General features: G+C 31.6%; 1 pseudogene; it reads right to left on the bottom strand.

Moving 5' to 3' along the window:
- Positions 1 to 2625: 2625 nt before the first annotated feature.
- On the bottom strand, positions 2626 to 3884 carry LOC133319025 (uncharacterized; annotated as a pseudogene).
- Positions 3885 to 14092: the final 10208 nt, after the last annotated feature.

Here is a 14092-nt window from a genome sequence, read left to right on the forward strand (position 1 = left end):
AACATTAAAGGGCAATTTAATGTAAAATACTTTGATCTCACTACTTGTTACCGTTTTGAATAAATCATGTGTCACTTTTTGTTATAATGCGGAGGGTAAGGCGAAATAAACTATTACAATATGCTTTATAACATAAATTTTAAGATCCATGTTTATTTATAACATAAATCTATTTTAGAGCTACAAGCAAGTTATTATAACTAGTCAAGACATGAAATATGTATTATTATTGTATTCTATGAATTTTAGACAAAGTAAGTGGTACAAAGAGATACATACGTTTTTATTGTAAAAATATACAGCTCAAGTTGTTTAGTTGATTTTTCTTGTATATTATTTATTTATGCTAAAGGGAACGAACTATTGGGAACAATTGAACAGAGGCCGCCTGTTGGAGGTAGTGATATCTGCAACATAGTTTAGTGGATGCGTCGAAACCCTTCATTGGAGAAGAGGGAGAGGAAATGGTGGGAACAGGGAAAGAGCAACTAGTGCTCTCACTCATCGGGCGGAACGCCTTCATTAAAGGCCACTTCACGCTGATCTTCTGTGAAAGGGTGGTACTTCTCCAGTCAAGCAAGCCCATGAACGAGTTGCAGTAACTTGACCACAGATAGGCTCTACCACCTTGTGATTATTAAAATGATCGTCTTTTATGGGGATTATAATAATAAACTTTTGTTGTTTTCACACGCAATTTTTATCCAATTATAATGTATAAATATAGCATTCAAAGCAATCTAGTAAATAAAATAGAAATAAAATATCATACGGCATAAAAAAATAAATAAAAAACATTTAAAACACTATAACAATTAATTTTTATTTCGCACCTGTTAATATTTTACATTGCTAAAACGGGGTTAAATAAAATAACTACATATTGCGACGGTGGACGGGATAGTACACATTGTATTTTATTAACAAAGTTGGGAACGCGAATTTATTGACATTGGTTTGTTGTCAGTGAAAAAGTTTTCAGATTAACTTTATCACGTTGTCTTGAAATACCAGTAGAGGGATCTTTTTATTAAGATGTATTTTTAATTGTAAAACCTTCTAACAAAATAATTACAATATAAAACAATGGTTATTTTTTTTTAAATATATAGCCTTAAACGTATTTTTTCTTCCATAAAAAGTGAAAAAGACAAATAAAATAAGTTACACCTCGAGGTTTCAAGGTCAAAATAAATAAAAGAGATGCCAAGAAAATATATTATTATTGTTTGAAGAGCCGTTTCAGTAACACAATTGCAAAGGGAACAAAGCTCTGTTTATCAGATTTATCGATATTATTGACAAGTCAATGTTTTATTATCGTCACTTTTCAACTTACTTTTATATCCTATTTATTCATGAATTAAACTACAAAGAAATTTATATGTTATTTGGGAATCGAATATGGTTGACTTTAAAGTCTTCAGTTCTTAATTTGATGAAAGATTTTTTAATATACCAATATACTTGAAAAAGATGCAGTGAGATGCTTTCCGTATCTTAATCTTGTTTTAAGTCATATTACTATTAAGTAACAAGCAGCTTATTAAAAATTCATTATTAAGCTAAGAATGAAAACGGAATAACAGTATTTTAAGTGGCCTAAGTCCTTATTTATGTTCATTGTAATTAATTATAATATGTTCTTATATACAAATCTCTCACACAAAGTGAAACTCATCTTAGCAACCTGATTTAAGATTTATTTTTAAATTCTTGTTGTTTTATAACAATATTTTACATTAAACCTTAGGTTTTGGCTACTTTACAGGAAACTTGATTACGGGCAGAACAGATGAAAGTGTCTGTGAGTTAGTCTTGTTGTTTTGTTCTTTGGATGAACGCAGAATTTACTAGAAGTATCTCGGTGTCCGCCAAAGACATGGAATTCTAGGTTTTTGATAAGAGGATCCCAGATGTGAGATGTTTGCCAGCCATATTCTCTATTGAAATTAAGATTTTTTTTTTACTTTCAATAGCTTCTCAGATTATTCTTAGTTTTTACGAGCAAAGGTCTGTGGTATTTTTATTCGAATTTTCGCTGATATTATTGTTGTTACTGATAGTATAAAAAAGAAGATTTTTTTTTGTTTTCATTGTTTATCTTATATATAGAAACAAAATTGCGCCGCTAATGACCGTAAAATATATATTTTAAGCATGAAAGGTAAGATATACGAGCGTAGATGAGTGTGAGTCAAACATTATAACTATAAAAAAAAAAAAATTGTTAGTAGTTACTGTCCTCCTACGAAACCTTATATAATAACTTAAATGAGTCCCTCTCTGACTTATATATTTGCCTGAAAGTAAATGTTATTGAATTCATTTCGCGTATATATTTCAGAAGCAACAAATATTCATTTTTTCAACACCGTAATGTACCAGTTTATCGGAAAGATGTCAAGTCCTCTCGATTTCTGGAAGGATAAAGTAAATCGAGATTTATCGCCCGCCTTGTATTAAAATTTTATAGTACACATATAAGTATATATATATGTAAATAGTATAAGATTTTTTTGAATATTTTTTAGTTTTTTTTTTTTAATAATTGCAACTTAAATTTTATGTTATCTAACTCAACCAAATTTAACCTAGATCTTACAGCATAATAATAAAATATAATTATAAGGGCCTGGTAAATTCGAACCCGGCTTGTTCGGGCGGCTGGAAGTCATCAAACCTGCCTTCGAGACGATTTGCAATGACTCTAGAAAACAGTTAGTAAACTTGGCTAAAGAGTGAGATGGGTCTGTAGTTCTTCAATAGGGTGTTATCACCTTTCTTGAAGAACAACACCACTACGCTCTTGTTCTCTGCCTCTGCCAAGAGAGATTTGAAGAGCTTCTGGAGGACTTTAAGGACCGGTGATCCACCGGCTTTCAGAAGTTCAGCAGTAATTGCGTCCTCACCCGGTGCATTGTTGTTCTTTAGCTGTTTTAGGGCCATTTCAATCTCAAAAAGGCTAATGTCCGGGATATCCTCGGTAAAGTGTCGGGTCAGTTTGACTCTCGGTTATGTAGCCGCACTCGAAACAGGCTTTGCAACCGAATTGTAGAGTCGTCCATAGATGTTCTCAGCTTCCCTTAAGACATTCGCTTTTGTAGAAACTAAACTAAACGAAACTAAACGAAACGCTGCCATCATCCTGCTTCAACTTTGTTATTTGGCTTTGCTCAATAGACAATTCTCTTGCGAACACTTTGGTGCCTTTATTTCGCTCAATCGTATCTTTAAGATGAGCAGTATAAAAGTTACGAATGTCGTGTCACAGGGATTTCCAGATACGTCTATTAAGCTGGCTAGGGGACTTAGCATCATCAGGAGATTGCAATCTAAGCGAGCATCGTTCAGCTATTTGTTTAGGGGCAGTCGGAGAGCTTCTAGTGGTGGTAGTGAGTCTTGAAGAACTGAGACCCAACCCTATGGACGGTTACTACGAACCTGTTGTTGATTTCGTCCACCGATGCGTGATCTTCCAGGCAATCAAAGTGATTTGAAAACTCGACTTAAAAGCTCTCGGGGTTTTCAATTTGAGCGCAAGTAGGTCGAAGCGTGGACTTCATTAAACGGGGCCATTCCAGTTTAACGTTTATATTTAACGTGCCTCTCACAATTCGGTGGTCACTATCGGTTTTCACCCTGTGACTCATTGAGACATCTTTGAATATTCGTCTGTTATCGGTGATAATGAAGTTTATCTCATTTCTCGTGGAACTATCGGGGCTTATCCATGTCCATTTTCGTTGAAAGGGTTTTTGGAAGAAAGAATGCATCACAAAGAGTAATTCGTTCTCCAGAAAATCCACCAGCCTCTGTTCTCTTCCGTTCCGTTCCTCTAAGGTTCCGTGTATACAAACTCGATTATGACTGTGGCTTATCATACATTGGACAAACAAAGAGGAGCATCGGAACAAGGGTGAAGGAACACATTTCAGACATCAAAAATAGGCGCGCGTCGAAGTCAGCAATGTGTGAACACACAATGGACAAACCAGGCCACTATATTCGGTTTGATAAACCACAAATCCCCGCTCGTGACAGGTACATATCGAGGTTAATCCGCGAGGCTATTGAAATTAAAAAACATCAAAATTTCAATAGGGAAGATGGCTGGAATCAATCCAACACCTGGGACCCCCTCCTTAAAATTATAAAATCCAATGTCCGTGACCACATCACAGAACCTCGCGATACCGTAAGCGCATGCTGCCGGTATCCAGAGCGGTACGCCAGAAAATTAAGAAATCGATGGCGGTAGATGATAAATAACAGGACCAACTGACAGACATTCACATCTCGTTTGCCCGTGACCATGGTTGCTGAAAATTAACCGAAACGTCGGTAGTATGTAGTTTTAACAAAAAATTATACACGCGTAGTATATTCGAAAACTATTAGTTCCATTTAACCGAGGAGTATAACTTCCCGCTCTATCTAGCGTTTGTGAATTACGAAAAAGCCTTTGATTCGGTCCAAACATGGGCGATACCATATTGACTATTGGTATATCGACGTTTTGAAGTATCTGTATAAAAACACCACTATGTCGTGTCGGTGCGACTTCTGAAACAGAGTTCGAAGGCGATTCCCTTAAAAAGAGGCGTAAGACAGGGAGACGTCATATCCCCAAAACTGTTTACGGCCGCTTTGGAAGACACCTTCAAGCTTCTGGGAATGCAAAGCTAATGGGAAGGACTGGACATCAATATTGAAGAGTTCATTACTCACCTTCGGTTTGCTGTCAATCGCCGAATCCAGCTCGGATGGGCAGCGTTTGGGAAGCTCCGTCACATCTTTTCGTCCAAAATACCTCAGTGCCTTAAGACGAAGGTCCAAAGCGTGGTGTTTCACCAAAGGCCTTGTGAATAGACTCAGAAACGTCCAAAGAGAGAGCTATTCTCAGAGTTTCTTAACGCGATGGAATCAGAAATGAGGAGATAGGTAAAAGAACGAGAGTCACCGACATAGCCTAACGGATTAACTTCTTGAATTGGCAGTGGGTAGGCTATAAAGCACGTAGAACAGATGGCTGTTGGGGCCGAAAAATTCTCGAATGGAGACCACGGATCGGAAAGCGGAGCGTTGGACGTCCTCCAACGAGATGGACGTACGACTTAATTAATGCAGGCTGCTTCCGACCGAACCGTTTGGAAGTCGATGAGGGAGGCCTATGTCCAGCAGTGGACCTCACATGGCTGAAATGGTGATGGTGATGGTGGTAAATGCAAGCATCCGATAAATTTAATCCCTTTGAAACATAATTCTTATATCAAAACAAAACCGTTTATAACATTGCTATGGCAAGTGTTGGGAGTAAACGGTAATTGTATTCAAATTTCACAATATCTAAATATCATAACTTTTACATATTTCACTATCAATTTATCATAAACCATGAATTCCATAATAATTGTAGAATTACATAATTCTATTCATATACTCGTATTTATTCTATTTATATTTGGATGAAAATGATAATATTAATATGAGTATATTTCAAAGACAAGCTATGGACTCTGTAAAATTGAAACATATGACTTTGCTACCCAAGAAAATTGCATATGAAAACAAATTATATGAAGTTTTGTGTATATTTCAGACACAATGTTCATATTGAAAATAGAAGTGCTCATGTTGATTTGTTCAATGTTTTCAAAATTGAATTAAAGAGTACAAGATCTTAAATAAACTGTGGTTTAGACAAAGCTTTTAAGCTCATTTTAATGAGTATATATATAAATTAACTTGAAATATAATTTTTTTATTTGTATTGATCACATAATATTTTTTTTTAAGATAAACGAAATAATAACGATTGTATTTCATGTAGAACTACAATATTTCCTATTAAAATTCGTTTTTGTTTTTTTTTAGTATCTGACCATAAATAAATAAAATTTACTATTATTGCTACTTTTTACATCTTAAATGAAACTAGTATTATTCGGATTTACTACGCGGATTTTTACATCTTTTTAGACTAAAATTATAGTTAGTATATGATGTTATTATAGTCAAATTCATTATTATACATATATTAATATTTTTACACATGAAATAGTTTTCTTTTTTCACATGATATTACAAAGGTTTTATAATTGTCTATTATTTTCTATAATGTTATTCACGTAAGACGCTTGAGAATAAAGCTTTCACCTTTTGTCATTCCTGGATTATTCACTTGTACACGTCGTCTTGTATTTATTCCCTAATATGTGCTCTCATCAATTTCACACCTAAATGCTTAAAATTAAATTACTCTTTTACATAATAATGGAAAGTTATGTAGTTTTCGGGTATGTAATCTTTTCAAACATGTATACATGCTTGTAATGCTCATTGAATTTGAATATCAGTATTAGTTTCTTAAATTGCTTGAGACAGAGGACATTATATAATATAACAATTTTGCGGCCAATTTTTTTCTGCCCACAATACAGTGAAATTAATAATTTGAAATAGTCAGTACAATTTAGCGACACGTTTTTGTCCTTGTCACAGAAAATATATTTTCTTTATTTTATAATGGAAGGTTGTTCTTGCAAAAACAATAAAGCATATTACTGTACCCACAGGCTATATCAAATAAAAGTAACTTAAAAGTTGACGAAACTAAGAATATTTATATAAACAAAAAATTGTAAAACAATATTTGAGGTAGAAATGAATTTTTCCCTAATTCAGATAATTTTAAACCAGTTTATTTATATTTTCCTTATTAACTTAAAAACAGTCATACAGTTTAGAAAAAGGAAGATGACGTCAGCTACAGTCAGAAGTCCAAAGAAAAACCAAAAATTACTTTAATCTACGAACTTTTATTAATTAATGTTACAAATTTAATATAAAAATATGTACTCCAAGAAAATATTTCAATATTCATATATTAAAAACAAGAGGTAAATAAAAACAAATAGTTGTATTTTAATAGAAACAAAACAATTTAGTTTCTACAAAACCAGTGAAAGTAAATTTTGCTTTAGTTGAATATCTATCTAGTAACATTTACAACTTTAAAAACTGCAAATATTTATTTTACCTCAGGATAATGATTAATTCTTTCATCAATGAGTACCACTCGAAGTCGGTGCTACCTATTTTTTGATGAAGGATTTTTAGATAAAGTATTTTTTACTGTGTGAGAACCAAGGTTACGAAACTATTTAAGGACTAAAAGTTAAAATTCCTTCAAGCTGGGTAAATACCCACACAATTCTTAAAAAAGTACTTTACATATGTTTTCCAATCAGGGCGGGTAGATTTTCATGGCCAGTGCGGGCATTTTGTCTTGAATACATTTGTCAAGTCTTTTGTTTATTATTCAGTTACTTATGCCAAATCACCACGGCAGATTACACGGTTGTACAGCGCGTATAAATGATAAAAATTTATCATCAAAATGAGTGTTCGTTCAAGAAACGCAAAATCAGCTGCGAATATTGCGGCGGTTCGTCAAAATGTATAGCAGAACCCGAGACAGTCGATTCCTCGACGTGCACAAGAACTCGGTCTTTCTCAAACTTCAGCTTGGCGAATTTTGGGTACACCAGTATAAGAGCTGAAAGTTCAAGACCACAGACAACGCTGTTTGTTCCCTGACGGCTGCAAATCGTTTGGAAGATGATTCAGATTTTGGCCGAAAAATCATATTTAGCGACGATGCACATTTTTGGATGAATGGCTTCGTTAACAAAAAAAAACGCTGCATAATGGACGAGTCCCACACCCACGAGGTTCACCAGGTGATAATGCATCCTCAAAAAGTTACCGTTTGGTTTCGTTTTTGGAATGGCAGCGTCATTGGTCTGTATTTTTTGAAAACGACGTTGGCGAAGCGGTCACCTTTTTTTTATGGCCAAAATTAAACCATTAGGATATGAATGACATGTAGTTTCAGCGAACGGCGTCACGTGCCACACAGTGGACGAAACGATTGACATTCTGAAGAACTACCCGTTGTTATTAAAGAACCCTTTATATCTCATAGTTAGCAATAATGGCGATCCATTATTATTATTATTTGTTAGTTTTTGTAATTATTATATGATAATTCGTTTTTAAGTAGAAAAAAGTCTGGGTTTATAAGCTAACAAATCCCGAATCGGCAAACTGTTAGACTTTGTCAACTTATCATAAGACCATTAGTATGGATAATTATTCACAATATGTTTTAAACACTGAAATGGAGGTTAGTAAATACTTTTTAAAAGAACACATTGAAAGCTATACTTTAATATGCTATAGAGGCTAGTACTAGCGGCACAGTTATATGATTTTTATTTCGCTGAGATTATAAACAAGAGATAGACGTATATAATACAACATTCTTTATTCGGTACAGTGTTTTGACATAATTTGAAAATTTTGCATGTTTAAAATATTTTGATAGTAATATTGATAATTGCTATAAGTTACGACAAATATTTTATCAAAAATTTAAAATATTTGAAATAACGTGTATACTTGATAAATTTTAATGAATCTGGACGTAAAAACTGACCAGCAACTGTAGTTCAGAACGTAATTTATTCCGAAGTAAAGTTTACTGAAGAGTAAACTCCTATTTTAAGACGTTTTCCCAATATCGACAATTTTTAATTTTCACGTCTTACTCACATTTTACAAAATTCAGTGTATTAGTTAAATTAAGTTATTATTGTTAATCAAATTTAATAATTAAATTATTTATATAATTCATTTTTGTATAAGACAAAGAAGAAAAAATATTAAGGACAATTGTACATGTTTAAATTATTATCATTAATCTGAAGCTTTCTAACTAATTCGGAGAAAAGAGAGACAATTTTCCAAACCGCTTGGGAGTTGTGCCGATTATAATAACAAGGTTTTAGGTGCCATTTGCTTGGATATAATCTGATTTTGAAATCACTGAACCAATTTCATTAATAAAAATATATATAATAAGTTTATCTGTATGAACTTTCTCATTTATTTAAGTGTTTTAAATAGATTATCGCTTGTTTTGAAAATACTAATATTATTAAAAACCCAATGTTATGAGCAGAATATAATACATAAAATTGCATTTAAATTTCAAGTTACGTGCATATTATAATAATTTCTTTTTTGAGGGCTATGATTAATTTAAATTTTCAGGTAAATTACCACAATCATTAGTTGGAAGTTGCATTAAAACATATCGTCATTAGTTTGAGACGAAACCTCTTAACATTAAATGGATTCACCGCGCGGGTGCCGGGTCCATCGCGTTGCAGGAAGAGGAGCTTCAACAGTGCCTGGGACTTGTGACCCAGGTTTAGGTTTAAGGGGTCCCTAACTAACGCGCGTTAAACACTTACCTCCACCGTCCAGGCTCCTCTCTCTACCTAACCAAATTTGAAAAGAACCTACTAGGGCTGTCTAGGAAGTACGTTTCAAGAATGAATTGATAAGGTTCTGGACATGGACCTAAATGTTGATTTTTTATGTTCCGTGTTATGTTTTGAATAATAATTGCCATACTTTAATTAAATTTAATATTTAATTTATGTGCAGGCATCTCAGAATATAAAATTTCACAAATCAAATTAACCTAGTTCCCAGCCTTCTCTGAACTTTCAACTAAAAAACAAGAAAAAGAAGGGTATATTGTTTTTCAGAAAGGCAAGACAAACGTTTATGTTGAAATATTTCATCTCTGATAAGTAACTTCAAGTGCCAGCAAGGCAAATAAACCCGTAGTTGAAATGTCACTATAAATTTATAATAAAACTTATCAATTATACCTCGTAGTTCGTTGACAGTGATAGAGGTTCCGCCACAAACCTATCGTAAATTTCGCGTTAGAGAAGGCCTCACTTATATTACTTTACACATATTATCCTTCTAATATATAAATAAATTTCCATAAGTTTTTATGGGTATATTAACTAGCAACAATAACAAGAAAATTATACAAAACATGATAAGTTAATTTAAATGTATAATTTCAAACAAATATTCAGCTTCAGGGTAAACATTAACACAAGAAAGCAAGAAACACACACTTATAGTACGTTTTTACGATGACAATGTGCCCAAATTGTGAAACTTAAATGAGGACACAACTTTCGTCTCTTTGTTGGTATGTAAAATAAACTAGGTCTCAACGCCCAGACAAGTGCATGTTAGGAGTGACTGAAAAGTTTAGCTCAGCAGTTATTATTTTTATAATCCACAATTCTATGTTAAAGACAATCATATTTAGATCTAGAGCATAAATTCTCAATAAAGTAACACTTAAATTATATACATAATGTACTACTATCATATAATCTGTCTTTATTTTTCAGTTTCGAATTTTTTTTATTTTAAATATAAGTATAATTTTTTTTTACTTATAGCATGTATTTTCCTTGTTTACTATTTTAAATTTTCTTTAGAGAATAAAAGAAAAACCTTGCAATTTTGTTTAAAGAAGAAAATTATTCCTCAATTGTTGTTTTGAAGGTATTTCAAAGAGTTTGTAATAACGAGATGGTAAGGAATTGTAAGAATTTGTTTGCTCCGAGTTTGTTAAGAGATAGTTCATACAGTTTTGATAATTTAATTTGCTTTGTGCTTAAACATAATTTTTTATGAAAAAGTTTAAAATGTTAAGAAACTATTATTGCTGGAATGTGATCATTATTTTAAAAAGTGTTCCACACATATGATCAAGTGTTAAAATTAGTTTTCTCTATCCGTTTTTGCAAATATACTTTTAGTGTTTATCTGAATGAAATAATGATTGAATATTTTTTTTAAATAATAACGTATACAAATCCTCGTTGTCCTTTTTACGATCCATGACGCTTATTTATTGACAGATGTGATGGATGTGGGAATATTGCACACGATATGAAATTGCCGAAAAATGTTGAGATAATTTTAATATAATATATAACAACAAAATTTATAGATTTGAACCGATTTCGGTTTATATAATTAGACGTATATTATGTGATAAAACGAGACCATTGGTCTAATTATTTACTTTTATTTAATAAAACGAAATAATAATCATTGTTGAAACCAAAATTTTGTTATTATAATATAAAATTTTGAGTAACACATTATACCTAGTAGTCAATGATTCTGTTGAAATTTTTCAATACTCAGGTGTTTTAGACAATTCTTATATGTGTATATAAAATATTTTGTTTCTCGTTTAAGTGTGTTGTGTTCTGTGAGCGTGTCGTGAGTACATAAGTGTATTGTAAGATAGTAACGTGAGATCAAATTCTCTACATCATCGTAAAATATATAGATATTTTCTTTATATAACGTGTAGCATTTACATATAAATGTAGTTTTTTTTAGAGATCAGTCCCTCTGATCAGTTGTTATTATAACAGCAGTAATCTTATGATAAAAGTAGTTATTTAATTTTGTTGCTATATATTATATTGCTTAATTTTATCAAACTATGTATGTTGACTTAAAGTAGTCGTAGCTTTAATGGTTACAATTTTTTAGCCTTAACGTGGGTCGGCTTTGTGGTAGTAAAAAGCATTTATCTTCAGCTAAGCCCATTCCATTAACGACTATGTGAATAGTTCCAGAAGGACTAATCGGGTAATGGGAAGAAGTAAAGTAAAAAAATTGGCTTATTTGTAAGATCCGATATTTTACCATGTTTTCTTTTATAATGGGATTCTTAGAAAACTTATGAGTAAATACTTACTTATATATATCATTGTAAGGTGTTAAAATAACTTAATACTTTTTAAATGACTATTGACTTGGTTACGTGACATGCGGAATATTATAAAGAAATGTTGAAATTATTTCGACATAAAATTTTACAATTCATATGCTTTAATCTATTCGAAAATATTATTGTATTCACTGCTTCTTAAATATTCGTATCTTTAATACTATATGAGACGTTAGTCCCTTTATAAATGAAGTCTCTTTTTGACTTATTAAATTGAATTTTATAATTGTTGCAAAAATATTAGATTTATATTTATATTTATGTCAAATGTCTCCAACAATCTCTCTAAAAAAATAATATTTTCATATAGGCATACTATATATATAATATTTTTATTCTAATTATCAAGTTCATAGTTTACATATTGTGTACGTTAATTTTTTTTAAGATGAATATACCAATATTTGCTACATATCAATTCTTTCATTAATAATAATCTAATAAATGTTTAAGAAAGATTAAGGATTTTCGTAAAGACAGTGTTGTAATTTTGTGTTAATTTATTCCAAAGCGTAAAGTGAGAGTCCACAATATAACAATCAAAACAATAAGTATTTAATCAATTAGTTATTTCATGTAGTGAAACTGTTTCCAAAAACTGTTTTTGATTTTAGTCCAAAAAATAAGACGACTACTTGATATATATGGTAGGACACTGCTTAGCAATGTTGTCAAGGAATCTAATTTGTGCCCAATTGTATTTTTTTACCATATTAACAAAATTAATGTAGAATATGATGAGAAGCTTCTCTTTATTCCCCTGACATCACTTCACATTGTTGAAGGATTTTTTTTCTAACTTTTTAGTTTTTACTGGTCGATGAAGTTGGTAAAAATTATATTTTGATTTCGATCTTATACTAGTATTATATTAGTTTTATCAGTTGTAATAAATGAGTTGTTTATAAATGATCATAAATAGTAATGCCGTCCACAAAACTTATCTGTGATAATTGTTATTAAAACTCCTTGTACCTAAATCCATAAAATTATTATTTTTTGAATATATTCCAATTATATTTTTACTCTAGCACTAAGAATACACCATCTTATCGTATAGCTGAGCAAAGATTTAAAGTTATTGATGTTTATAATATAATACCATGCGAGTTTAAAAAATAATGGTATTTCATGGAATATCTGCTATATAATGATTTAAATTGTCGTTATTTTTAATACATAATACTATCATAATAACAAAGTGTATACAAAATTCAATTACAATCGGTTGGGAGTAACTGGGAACCGTTATTAATATTTGAACAAGGCGCCCACTTAACTCAGAACTCGGATACAATCGCTTAAATTTGAAAGATCGTTTTACAATCCGTTTACAATTATTGTGTCCAGAGCAGTTATCCGTATTTATGTTAAAGGAGAGGAAAATAATAATAAAATATATTTTTCAGAAATCTAATAAAGAGCAAAATCTAAAACTTTGCGAGAAAAATTAAAGAGAGATAATATATTTACCAGAAAATAAAGATTCATCTGTGTGTAAATATTGTGAACAAATGTTTTTTAGGATTTTTATTGAGTATGATTATGCAACTTAAATAATTTTACAGACGTAATAAATAAAAGTAATATCATTAATTTTTACAACCACAAGACATTGTATATGACGAACTCGAGTCCCGGTTGTGGATTTTTAAAAAGTATGACGTCCCAAATGCCATGTTCTCGATTATCGCCAGCCTCTCCGTATCGTCAACCTCTTTGGCTATTAAGGGAAACCTCGTAGATCTATTGACGAATTCTTTATTTTGAAAAGGTCCGACAGCTGCAATGACTTGAGTGTGAATGTCTTTAAGTTGTACATACCTACATAAACTTCAAACCTGGTATTCTTCTTGTTATGTGGAATCCATTCCTTTTCGTAACATGCCATACTTTACTTATATTTTAATCCTTTAGCTATCTGTTACCGTTCCCACATTTAAAGTTCTTTTAATATAATAATTCAGTATTATTCTTCTTACTCACACATCTATATCAATATTTCCATCTGTCACATGCAATGTCTTCTCGTTATTTGCCCTTCGCATTGGTTGCCCAAAACTTCGAACCATACAACAGTTTGCATTATCACACTACTTGCTAAGCATTTCCAGTTTTCCATTCATAAATATTCACAAATCAAAATATCAAAGTTTATGAATAAAGAATTGAAAACGCTCGGTATTTATTGAGACGTTAAAAATTTACTATAACGGTATAGGTTTTATTACCATATGCCTTTTCTTTGTAATTTGCTCGTGTGATCTGTTGCCATTTCATCTATCCTGCATTTATTCTCTTTTGAACGTGTCGATCTGATTACCATAGTTTTGAATTATGAATCTGAGAAACTCGCGACTTACTAAAAAGAATACGTCATCTTATAGAAAA

This window comes from Danaus plexippus, chromosome 11 (assembly GCF_018135715.1).
Source record: "Danaus plexippus chromosome 11, MEX_DaPlex, whole genome shotgun sequence".
In the NCBI taxonomy this organism is placed as follows: domain Eukaryota; kingdom Metazoa; phylum Arthropoda; class Insecta; order Lepidoptera; family Nymphalidae; genus Danaus; species Danaus plexippus.